Source organism: Charadrius vociferus, unplaced genomic scaffold, assembly GCF_000708025.1.
Source record: "Charadrius vociferus isolate BGI_N301 unplaced genomic scaffold, ASM70802v2 scaffold228, whole genome shotgun sequence".
In the NCBI taxonomy this organism is placed as follows: domain Eukaryota; kingdom Metazoa; phylum Chordata; class Aves; order Charadriiformes; family Charadriidae; genus Charadrius; species Charadrius vociferus.
This window is the reverse complement of record NW_009649864.1, coordinates 862,904-876,636: the sequence shown is the minus strand read 5'-3', so window position 1 is coordinate 876,636 and position 13,733 is coordinate 862,904.

The following is a 13,733-nucleotide window of genomic DNA, read 5'->3' as shown; positions in this document are numbered from 1 at the left end:
AAGGGCAGGACACTGAACTTAAGAAAAAACTTAAAGCTTTTGCCTCTGGAGCTATATTTCCTTAAAAAACGGCCAAAGAAAAGGTAATATTTTATATTTTCTAAATGTATTTTTTATTGTCACCTGGCAGATGAATTGGCCATTCTAAAAATGTGATTAAATCCTGCAGCCCTACCTGCTGAGGACTACCAAGGAGACCAGACTACAGGTTTGTTCTCCCCAGTTTTATACCTCTACACTCCTTTGACTTTACTGGAGTTGTTCTTGATGTATATCTTTGTATCTGGTATTGACAACAACACTCTTGTGTACACCCTTGTCTATCACCCTTGTGTATGACAAGGGTGATAAAGTCACCTTCCCACAGTAAAGAAAAACATTAAGACATAGGAAAGGACCACTGAAATGGGGACCCGGATGACCTATTTGTTGTTACCTTCTGTAGCCTATTGGGGTGAATTTCTCACACTCTTAGCCATGGAGTCCTTGTCAGTGAACGACCCAAGTACCTTGGCTACCAGGACCTCCCACTGCAGGAAGTGAAGAGATTTTTAAGCCAATATAATTCTTGGGGTGGGAAAGGACAACGGGGCATTCAGAGCAAGCACTTGTACGGGTGTCCCTGTCAGTGCAGGAAATGATTCCTTGTCTCGGTAAAATTATATTCCTGATAAATCGTTACAGAGCAGAAAAAAACAAGCCTGCAGAAGTAAAAGAATGATGGTGTTCAAAGCCAGTGCCACCAACCCCCACAAAGCCAGTCTCAGACACTTAGAATTTCCAAAATCCTCCCCTTCTGAAAAAACTGGCTCTGTCTGTACAAAGGCATGAAGAACCTTGTTTTTAAACAGCTTTGCCATTATTACTGTAGATACTACTCAATTTAGTACCTTAAGCTACGTGGGAAGAACCTGAGCATGAGTCTCTGCTATATGGAAGCTTTGGGTTCAATCCCTATTATGCAAAAATACTGGGACAGGTAAGTCAGCTGCATTTTTGTTGAATGTGAGATGGATACATATGGAAAAGGCTAACAGCCTTATACAGTTCTACATAGTTTGTGTTCCTATACACTGCGTTATTTAAGCAAAATCATTAATTTGCCTGGAGATACTCTGGAAAAGTTGATCCTCTGTAAGGTCAGGGTCTTCTGCAGCTAAAGACTTTACATAAACTTATGGCTTGTCTGTATCAAAACCATGGTATGAATGGATTTCTAAAATCAAATATGCAATGTAAAATAAAAAATATTGTAATGAGCAAAACTATCCCTCTTAAAAAGCTTCCCATACAAAAATGGAAAAGTATCTATTGTAGATGATAGTCACATTTATTACAGACTATAGTTGCATTTCACACCAGGATCTCTACTAAAGGCTTCTTATATTCTTTGATTCTTCTTCCATAAAAAGTTTATTCTGATAAAGAAATGCAGGACTTATTGAAGACTCCTCGGAGATGTTTCAATTAAATCCTGTCTTCTTATATATCAACTTTGTGTGGCAGAAACAAATTCAAGGCCCTGTCCTGCAAACATTGATACAATGAGATAACTCAAGAGAGCACTCGAATGATCTCAAGTATAGGCTCCACTAGACAAATTTAGCCTTGGCAAAATCAATTTATTTCATGTGTATTAACACTGCTTTATGCTAGGGATGAATTTTTTTTTTTTTTTTGAGGGGAAGAAAGACTTCATTTTGACACAAAAAACATGTCATCCAAACCACCTTGTTTAGAAAAGCCAGCATTTGTCTGTGCAGAGCAAATACATAGGACATTCAAGTACCTCAGAAGGTTGGGAAAATGCAAGAACATAGGACGACTCTTCTGGGGTCTCATAGAAAGACTGCGAAGATCAGTGATCACATTAACTTCTGGGGACCTTGAAACAAGATTTTATAGCAACTGGCCAAGATACTTTGAGATATCTACAGAGAGCATGATCTTTGAACCTTTGCAATATTAATATTCTGTTGTTATCTGATGTGCTCTGACATTTCTTTAACACAGTAGACAAAGATGGTATAATAAGATATGAGTACTGATCATAGATTTGGTATTCTGATCTGTTCATGATAGCGCTAAAGCTATAGGGTTGTAGTTAAACCTTTAGCAAACTACAGTTATTCACTTCCTTTTATTCATGTTACAAGTTACTCTTGCATAGAGACTCAGCCATCTCTTTATCAAAAGTAAAAAAATCTTTCAGTCTCTGATCATTTTTAAACTAACCCTATTTTACAGGTTTTGTAAAGTAATACTAATAATTGAAAAAATAGCTATGAAACAGGAGACTGATGTGCTTTTATTTTGGCTTCCCCGACACCGGGCTGGAGCTGATTGTTTCCAGTACAGTACACGTTAATGTGGCTGTCATCGTTGCTTCTGGAATAGCTTCTGAGGGGCTCAGTTCAGGCAGCAATTTATGTTGGTGCTGAGAGTAGAGCCAGCACAGTTAAAGGAGACCTCCTGAGCTCTGGGGCCCTAAATCTCCAGCCACTTGACATTAGTGAACAACATCAACTCTGTTTCCATTTTCCAGAAGGAAAAAAAAAAAAAAAAAAGGCTTTTTTTAATTTTCCTTTTTTTTTTAAAGCTGGGAGAGAGGAATGTTGGTAACTGATACCAATGTGACCTCTCTCTGACTGACAGAAGGTTCATCATTGCATACTATACCTGTCACCTCAGTAATGTATGTAGTCTCAGCTGCCCAGTGATTGCAAAGTGAAAATTCCCATCCCTGACCTATAAGTTGTAACCTTTGGGTGTATTGCATGGAAAGCAGCTTCACTGGTGAGCTATGCAGATGTTGACAAGGTGTGGAAAATGAATATGAAAGAAGATGAGCGTTTTCCAACCTCTGACTGTCCATTTAGCAAAAAGCTACACAGATATGATAAAGGAGACAAAGAGGTCCTTTCTTCCAGGGGATGGTCGGCAAGGAATGCATTTCTAATGGAAACCTTTTCTGGGTCTGGATACCAAAGGTTTCAGATGCTTTCTGTGTCTTACAAATTATTATATGATAGTTAAAATTATATGAAAATGTCTTTATTTTCTAGATGGTTTCACATCCAAATAAATTATTTTACTAACTCTTTTAACATTCCTGGTCTAATTGTGTACAGAATATATTATTTTTTAATAAACTTACAAAGCCTGGGAAAATCCATGTGGAATTTGCATCCATAGAGGAGTTCTCATCAAACAACTAATATTGTGCTTTTGTCAGCTGAAAGTTGGAATGGTTCCTATGTATTATCACTTGATTAAAACGCACGGAGAGTGAATTTCCAAAGAAAATCAGAAATCACATGAGCATTTGGTACTCTTTCATTCTATGTTCACAAGGATACAGGTAATGAAGCCAATGAGCTACAGATTTACAGAGACTGGATGCCCATATATTAAAAAACAAGCAACAAACAAAAAAATCCCAGCTCAATTCTGGCAGTATCTAATATTATAAAGTTACTTTATTTGGTCTGGATTTTATGATACAAATTGAATTAAGGTGCACATACATACAGTCCATTTTTGTCTTTTAGGGGGGAAACCTTTCTAACTTTCTATTGTGATAAAGAAAACCATTAGATTCTGTCAGGGCGAGGAGGAGGGAAATCACTTTTATTGAAATAAGAACAAAATGATAGTGTCACACACTGAATCAAACAGATAAAATATTACATCTAATAAACATGTTACATATGGGATTAAACATGGGCCCCTTGAATTACAAAACAACAGAAGTTATAGGAAAACAATAATAATAGTATTGAAAAATAATGACTAGAGTTCCTATCATGGTTAAGAAAAAAATATCTGGAACATATTAAAGGAACTTAAACGGGAGGAACTAACGTACTAACCTGCAGTGCCAGGAGTGTTTTAGGTCTAAGTCTGTAAGCATTGCTTCTGCCTGTTGTCTCATTTACCTAAGTACAATTACTCCTGAGAGTGGCTGGATCACTTGGTGAGATCATGATCTCGACTGATAAGACGAAGTCTTCAAAGCCAAGAAAAAATAGGTAACCATCCAGCTCTCCTGGATAGTCAACATTTCTACCTTTGAAAATATCTCCCCCTCACTGTCCATTCAGAGGCAGGTAGCCAATGTATTGCCTGAGACTAAAAGCATGCTGCAGATGTACACACACTTCACTACAATTTGATGTGGCCAGCATTGCTTAATTAAGCACATAATCAAGCACTTCTCTCTGCTCCTCCCTCTTGCATCTCCCCTTATCACTTTGTAATTTTCTTATCCCTGCCAACATGGGGTGAAACAGCAGCACATAAACATCCACCCCCTCTTTCATCAGCCCAGCATTGTCATGCTTGTTTGTGTAATCGTTGTAAAAACTTTGTAACCATGTAAGGAGGACACCTTGAAATGTTACTTGAAAAGAATCTTCCTTTGAGTTCAACATAGTCCTTCCACTACTGATTGAAAGACCACTTGTCCTATTTTTCTGGGAAGTTACTGCTGTAATTCCAGTAACTCTCACTTTAGACATGGATGATGAACTTTTGGATGCTGAGCTGGAGTTAGGTGCCTGGTTCTTAGCTCCACTCTGATTTTCTGGTGACCTTAAAGAAGACATACAGTCTGCCCCAGAGAGGAAGCAAAAGCAACCACAACCCACCAAAAAAACCCCCAAATATCTGAGCAACCATTAACGTGTCTGACACTGAGCTTGATATTCATGTAACTCACCAGCCCAACCATCCTACATTGCGGGGATATAAGCCTTTACAAGAAGAACTCAGGCAAACTTGTCTGGTCAGCACTGAGAAGATGGTGTCACAGGACAGCATGACAGCATACGTGGCGGTTGCCTCAGGCCGAGTAAGCCAAGCCACTCTTGTTCCCAGCTGCCCGTGCTGCAGCTAGGTATGTAGATGGGGAAAGGCAAACTGAAGCTCTCTCTCTCGCTGTTATCAGCACTCCCACAAAGCCAGCAGGAACCTACAGACAGGCTTGTGTACAAACTCTTTGGATGCAAGGTGTGTTTAGACTCCAGCATTGCTTTGTGCCTATGCTTAGAATATAACAAGAATGTGATCTCCACACCTCGGTTCTCTACAAAACGATGATAACAATCCTGTATTTCTCCCACCCTTTGCCTGTAATTATCTATTTAGCATTCAAAACTTTTGTCTCTTCCCACGTTTTCCAGAGCCTAGCACAATTTGAACCTGATCATAGTCAGGATCTCTGGACACTACTCTAATGGAAATAATTCTAATGATAAGAGTAATGCCCCAAGGGTGTTGCAAAGCTATCCTAATATCCAAACCCAATCGTAATTTTATTTAGATTTTATATTACTGACTAAGAGCGTTTATCTTCTTGCCATGTGCGGACATGTAGTTAGTGAACATTGGTTATGGGTTTCCAAGATAATGTAATGCAAACAAATCATATATCGTCTGAGAATGAGTCAGGCCCACATTTCAACTTGATTTGATTTACCGTCACCTGTGTTGCAATGACTATTAGTCTGTTGAAATAATGAAAGAAAGGGAATAAGGGCTTTTAAGGCCAGTGTGGGAAAGTACCTATTATATAAGCATCTTTAAAATGCAGAAGGAATAAAAAAATTGTTAGAAGACTTAGAGCACTGGAAATTAAATATGTGATGCCTCTTCTGAAAAAGGACTATACTTGCCTTGATGGGTGGATTCATCTGATAAACCTGGTCTTACTTTAGTCTTGTCCATACTCAAGACTGACTCAGATGTGTGGAAACAAGTGGAATCCCACTCAGCTCATACCTCATACCAGGTTCAGATTGATCTTTCCTTATAGATAGTACAGCACCATAGAAAAACCTCCAAATTCGGATCTGTATCGGTGTTTCTCAGCGGGTATCACTGAGGGCTAAACTGAAAAGAATGATCCAAATCCTTGTGAGTAGTGGAGGGACCAGCCCTCTCATCTGTCAGACTTTGATCCAGGCTGATTAAGGAAGTTTGATAACTTTCTGTACAAAGGCATTTTGTGAGCACAGATTAGGATACAGTGGTGGTTTTCCCGGATGGACAATAAATATCTATTTTTGTAACTGCTTTGGCAACAATTCTGCCTTCACACCCCTTCACACGCACATTCCCCTGAACACTCAGCTGTGCCACCGCTCCCTCCATGTACCGGTTTTGTGTTTTGCCAACTGGACCTGGAACTGAAAGCTGTGTCTGCTGGCACTCTGTTTTGCTGGGTGTTTTTGCTGTGGATACACTCTGAACTGCTGGAATACCTGCTGCTCTTGAGCACAGATAACAAGGTAATGTAAGAAAAGATTTCAAAGGAGACACACAGACATGTTGTCTCATACCTTTTCTGCTCCTCATTATTTAAAGTCTGAGAGAGGGATGCGGGGGAAAAAAGAGCTCTTCACAGGTCCCATGGGGCTGCAAAGACATCAGCTCGTGAATATTTCACAAGTGTGTCTCTGTCCTGTAACATTGCTGTACAGTTACCTGCAGTTCAAAGGTAAGGACAACAAGGAATGCTGTACATTTCATTATTGTGCGAAGCACGAAAGCTTAATTTTTGCATTTGTAAAATCCAGTGGTTTTGCTTTTCAGTGATTAACTTTTCAGTGACAATGAAATCCATTTTAAACCTTAAGATAAAATCAATTTATGCTCTCAGTATGCCGCATCTTCTCCACATCTGGTGAATCTCTAACCTGTCATTTATGGTGAAAAGCTGAAGACTTTGTTTTAAACTACCTCTAAATGGCAAATGGCAAGGCTCCTTGCTCTTGCTCTGTTTTACAATCCCAGTTTCAGCATATCTGAATTCGTTGTGCGTGCCATAACCTTAGCTATTGAAACACATCTCAAATACGCAGCCCTGCTGCAAACTGTGCTTTAGTTGTATATTTGAATTTTTTTTAATGGGATGGTACAAGACACTGTTCAGCACGTTTGCTGCAGTGACTGTGACCGCGTAATCTCCAAAATTTGGGAAGCCTTGCCTATTTCTGTTGATAAGAGTGTAGTTTCCATCTCAGTTCCCTTCTCTTTTCCTTCTGGCCCCTTGCACATCCCAGAAGGATCTGCCTTCTTCCCTTCAGCTGACTCTGATTTCATCAACCAGTTTTGATAGTAAAAAATCACAAGACGCGGGGGTTTGTGTACTTGCCTTCATGAAAGAGCAAGGAAAGCAGGAGGAAGCATACACAGGAAAAGTGCAATAATGAGCAAAATGCAAAATACAAATTGCTTTTACCCATCTTGACTAGCAAACAAAGCAAAACGGCATCAGCATGCATTGGAGTGCTTTGTAAGATACATGTCGTTAAAGAGCCTTGTGTTTTTAGTTAGCTGATTCTGTAATAAAAATTGTTGGTACTGGCAGCATTGCATCATTGTTCTTAGCAAGAAAAAGCAATTTGGCCTATTGTTTCCAGAAACAGTTTTCTCTTATAAAAACAATATAGCTGTTTAACCTAAATATAAACACATATGATGTCAATAATTTTATATACATTGCAGACTGTTACATGGTCTTTAACAACCGTCAGTGCTAACAGATAAATTCTACATGGCTGGTTTTGCTCATTTATTACCGAGAGTAAAAGGTGCCGTGGCGGCTGCTGGCTCTCTGTGCTCTCTGCAACAGTACATGTTGCTCTCTACATACACCAAAGTCCCGCCTTTCAGAGGCAGAAACTTGTCTCCGTAGGACTAAGTGCATGGTTGCTGCTACTGCTTTCTGTCAGTCTGACTGCCTGCAGCTCAGTGATTTCGGGGTGTACGTAACGCATGCATTAAGGGTCGGAATAAACTATGAACCGAAAAAAAGGGACTCATTCTCATCTGGGCTGTGAAAGCGGTGCCCTCATTGTTCTCAGTCAAGTTGCTTTATTTTCCCGTCCTAATTTACTATCTGCGCAACAGCAATGTTAATTTTGGCTTCTGTCGCAAGGAAAAGTTTGATAGTGAATTAGTGAATGTGAAAGCTACACTGTTCTCCAAGTTAGTTGTCAGCTGGAGGTCAGTACCCTCCAGATCAGCAGATTATTTGGATAGTTATCTCCTGACTTCTTTTTTTTTACAAAGATTACTCATGCACAAGGACCTCAGATTTTCTTCTCATAAAGCAGCAGGATGGTAAATGACCTGATGACCTCGTATCATACCCGCAGCGTTAGTCAAACGTGACTAAGTGAGTTGGAGGCAATCTTCCTCCTTGGCATCCTCATGCTCCTCACTCCCGCCTGCCCTGACCCTGCCGCACGGTCACCACAGGTCACAGAGATGCTGCCTATGTCTTGGGAAGTGAGGTGAAAAATGCTTTATCAGTCTGAGCGAAGTAAGGTCTGGAAAAGCAGTGTAGCCCATCAAGAGGGAAGCATACTCCCGTGCACACAGCAGATCTATTAATTCGGTTGCTTGCGAGGGAGCAGGAATTGATAAACACTTACAGAATGGAGCTGTACAAAGCCTAGTGCCCAGGGATGGAAAAAAGAAGCCATATTGGGGTTAAAGCATAGATACTTGTACCAGGCCTGTGGCACCCAGCTCCTGGGCCTGTGGAGGTAGTACTAGCACCTCAGGGCTCTTCAAAATATGGTCAGAGGAGAACAAAATTAAGCATTGTCCCATACTTTGCCCTGTCAAGGGGCAGAAGTATCTCATTGCTGAGTGCGGATGCAGTTGCAGTGCACATCTGGGTCACTGCTCGCTGCCCACTCCGGGGGGCACAGCACACCTGGGCCCTTTAACAGGTTGACTCGGGCTGATAGAACAATGTCAAAAGGCACATTTCTGATGTCACCTCTGTGTTGTAGGAAGAAAATGGAGCCCCTGGGATGAAAGCGGATCTGACCACACCTGCACCGACCCGGCACTGCAATTTTGCATGGTGGCTGGGGTCATGTCATTAGTGAGACCACAGAAGATGAGCCATGTGCTGCTGATGATCAAGGTGCTCCTAATGCATCGGACTGCTTTAGTACAAATTCACTGGAGGCTGTTAATCATCATAATGGAATACAATGGGACCCTGAATACTGTTACTTATAGAGGTGAGTGAGTACTCATGTGCTTAGGCCTCCAAGAATAAGATCACATTGCTGCAGTATGAAATTACTCTGAAACATCCTCATAAGCCTCAGTCGTACAGTTTGATCCCCTCCTCCTCCTTCTCCCAGCCAGCTTTTCCTCAGGTTGCTTTCACGTATGTTTTAACAGCAAATCATAAAATGCTGTTCATGTATCAAACCCAACAAAACTTCAACTCTGTTTCTGTATATAAAGAGCATTGGATTTTCCTTGTGCTTTCTACTTAGATTAGTAAGGCTAAAATTAGCAATTAAAAGAAGAGTTCCCATATTGTAACTGAAACAGGCTTACTGCATCCTGGATTAAATCAGGAGACTGTGCTGAGGGTGTAGGAGAAATACCTTACAACTTCTTTAAAATACCTCATTAACATATCACATAACGGCAAGGCATGGTAGGAGTTAACATGACATTAATTCTATAGAAGAGATAGGAGTTGACTGTTTAATAGTTTCTGTTTAATGCTAGGCCACACAGACAAATGCTTCTGTGAATTATCTAGAGAGCTGTTAGGGAAGGAAAGATATTAATTGGTCTGATGCAAAGCGGGAGGGACATGTAAGAAAGGGAAAATGAAAGGGGAGTACAAAAAACCGCAGTTGTAACTATCTGGTTCATCTGAGCATTATTTTGGACGACTCATCATTGCAAAATCTTAGTTTATTGGTTGAAACATGTTTGGGAGTGCTATTGATTTTTTGGGAAAAGGATCATTAGTCTTTTATTATAAACTCTTGATTTATACTACTCTCAGTTCATTGGTTCCTGGGGGAGAGTGTTGAATTGATTGGTTGATCTCTAGGTTTTGGGGTTTGGGTTTTTGGTTTGGGTTTTTTTTTTTCTTTTTTTCTCTCACTCGTCTTGTTAGCTCTTTCTTTTTTTTTTTTCTTTCTTCTTTTTTTTTCTTTTCTTTTTTTCCCATCTTGTTTGTACGATGTGATCAATGAGGGGATTTTGAAAGCTCCTATTCAAAAGCATCTCAATGTTATTAGCTTTTAGTCATAACATTTAAAGAAAAAAGAGTTTTTATCTGCAGTCAATACGAGAAACTGTATCTGTCTTCCAGGCATGTTTCTATTTGGCCAAATCCTAATCACTGCAAAGTGGTAACTCCATGCTTAAGCAGTGTAAATGGGTCCCATCTACCTTATGGTGGAAAGGATTTAACACAATGTCAGTGATTTAGGTCAGAAGAAGAGATCCACAAGATCATGTATCTTATCTCCCATCCTTAGAGAACTCTTTCTAAATAAATAAGTAAGTAAAAAAAAAAAATCCCAATGTTTTATCTAAACCAGTTTTAAATATGATAGAAATACTAAGGAACTTACTATTCCTGGTAGTATATTTTTCACCTCCAACATAAATTTTTCCTCTCTTATTCTTAACTGTTCTAGTGGGGAGGAAAAGACCACACTGCTCCCCCTGCCCCACTTGGAAACTCCCACTGCTGTGCATTTTGTAAACAGGAGTAATTTTCTACCACTGCTTTAAAAAGGCAGAGGTCTTTGAGTAAGGATGGCCAAAAGCATAACGCTAGTGTCAGCAGTCTTTGTAACTGCTCAGTGTGTTGTGCTCTGTACCATTCAGGGATTACTGAGAACAGTGGCTGCAAATACAGGATGGCAGAAAACTGTCAGAGGTTTAGATGTTGAATTGTGGCAGAGACAAGATGATGAGTGAGTTAGTTTACTCAAATGGCTTGCAATAAGTACCAGACCATGGGTCCTCATGACTGTAGGACCACAGTGTACAGACTGTTCCTGGAGTTTTGTGCCTCTTTTCATTTCCCATTCTTAATCTAGAGGGACAAGGGAAAGGAGCGGGGAAAAACAATCTCTCCAACAATACCATAAACAAATCACGCAGAATAATGATGTAGGCTCTTCTCAGATGCATCACCCTGCTTCCTTTGATTCTGATAGTCCTATTAGTAATGTTGCCATTGCTGTGTGATTTATTTAGGGGCTTTGTGTTTGCAATTGAGCTGTGCAGCACGCGGCTTGCTATGATCTATACTAAGGGATACGGTTGAGTACATCTGAATAGTGTAACCCTATGGAATCTGGAGGCAATGTGTTGTAACTTACATGTCTTCTTCTGGAGAATTATATTACAACTTGATTTGATTTTTACCTGATGTTTCACCTCACCTATTAAAATGAAACATTTAAAAAGGGGGGATCTGCAGCTGCTGGCTTCTCATAAAAGATCAACTGTTTCTGTAATTAATATGGAATATAACAATTTAAGATAATGAAAAACCCATAATATGTTTCAAGAAAGCAGCTTGTTGGTATAATTAGAACTAGAATCAAATTGTTCTGATGGCAAACACCATTTATTGAACTCCATGAATGGAGCAGCTTCAGCAAGCAAATAACACAAGTGGGAAAATAACAGAAAGGAATACATGGTGATCTTAAAGGTCTTTTCCAATCTAAATGATACTATGATTCTGTGATTCTATGACATGGAAAAATGAGGCTGATGGGAAAATCCTACCGTTGAGGTTCTTGAGGCTCTGTCTCTCGAAGAATAAAGCATGCAGAGTGGTCAGCTGAGGCAAGCTGATGTTTATGGACCTGCGATCAAGTCCTGACACAGTCACGCGGTCACATGAGGAAAATTGGCTCATCAGGAGATTGTAAAGTGTCCTTTCCCCTGCGGTACCGGTACACAAGGTGAAAATTCACCTCCCATTCCTCTGTGTCATTCGTTATTGTTTCAGTCTGCCCTGGAAATCTAAGACAACTGGCCTGCCCTCCCAGCTGATGTTTCTTCCAATGATTTCTCTTGTGTGCCTTTGCAAATATTGGCTATTTACCATGTGAAAGCCTCATGTGTGAATCTGGATGTTGGCTCAAATTTGGTCTTCTCGTTCTGGTAGATTTAAGCTGTTGATTGGTGATTTCTCAAATCTTCATTTCACTAATGAAGTCTGAAAATGTTGTCTACAGGACCTTGGGGTCTCTGTCTGGTTTGTTTTTCCCTGGGCTTTGCTTTCTGTGCTACGTCGTGCTGTAGGAGACATGAGAGAGAGAAGTGTGACTCCTGCTGTGCTGTTTCAGTCTTCAAAATCTGTGCTTATTCCGGCAATTAATTCACATTTCACTGGTCAAGAAATATATGAGCATAGAGGTGGAATGAAGTTTGGGCCTGTGACCTTGACTGAGGAATTACTGGACTAAAATGAAGTGTACAAGAAACTCTGGAGGAACAAAACAGTATGAGAGAGAAACAAACCAAACCAAACCAAAATATGTTGATACTGTTTCATTGCTTTGGTTTCTGCTAATTAAGGACAAAACCCTTGTCTGAGATTGATAATGGAGCTCTTAGCATTTTAGTGTGGAGCATATCCAACCATATTGCAACTGGGAGGCTGGACAACTTCTCCCTCCTGCCGTGCTATGGGAGGCTTAAGCATTAGGCAGTGTGAGCCGGGTGGAGAGATCTTGGTCCTTCAGCCCTGCTCCTCCTCCTCCTTCAAATAAACCTACCCTGGTAGGGTAGGTCTAACCCTCAGCAATGTTAGGACACACGGAGAGCCAGGGAAAATATGCCACATTCACCAGCAGTGAAAATGTGCTCCAGTATATTATAGTGAAGGCTTGGCTGAAAGGAATTGCTTCATTGCAAATTTGGAGTAGCAGAAGGAATTTATTTATTAATTCCTTCATATGTTTTAAAAATAGGTTTTAGCATCATGTCTACTTTGGGCTAGAACATTGCAACCAATACAGAGAGTTCATTATTGGTAAGCATTTGCTTGTATTAACATGAGCATATGTGTACTAGTACTACAGAAGAGAAATACCTGCTTTGGCTGTAACAGATTACTTTGGTAATGCATTTGCTTTTTTTAACCATTTTTTCCAGACACATCTTAGGATCTTCGACAGATTTTTATATTTGTGAAAGGTTTAGAACATATCATTTTTAATGAAATTGTTGCATGTTGTTACACTTCTGCTGTAAGTTTCAATTTTTCCTTGGGCATTTTGGCAGCTGATATAATGGCACCTTGTTCAAAACGAAGCAGCAGCATTCCTAAAACTCCATCCCACTGGGTGACACTGTCACTGAATCTGAAAGACACAAGTGAAGGCTGAAGACCCATGGTCACTGGGAAAGAGCAAGGTGCTTAAACCACAGGGCAGAGCAAACATATTAAAATGCTTACAGGAAATCAAGCTAAACAATTGGAAACATCATCTTTGGAAAAGCTTTCCAGCCTCCTAGAGTGCAGGAAAATAATTGATCGTATGATAAACTTATCAGACTTCCTCTGTTTGTCTTTTTGCACTAAACTATTTTTGATGTAAAGTGGTAACTGTAGCTGAATTCCTCCTACTCCCTCCAGATATTTACTCGCTAAATGGCCCTTGTCATCATGGTATCTGAATGCCTCTCACACACTAATGGATTGCATCCATAAGCTCTCCTGTGAGGGTAGGGGAATATTAGCCCCATTTCTACAAATGGGAAAAAAGGTAGAAGTGATACTCTTGTCTATTCTCTGACTGTATCTCAAAGGAATAACAGAAACTTCTGAATTAGACTTCACACCTAGACAGGAACTCAGAAGGGAGCGCTGTCACAGCCATCTCTTTAAGGGACAAATAGCCCTCATTGCGCATAGGGTAGAA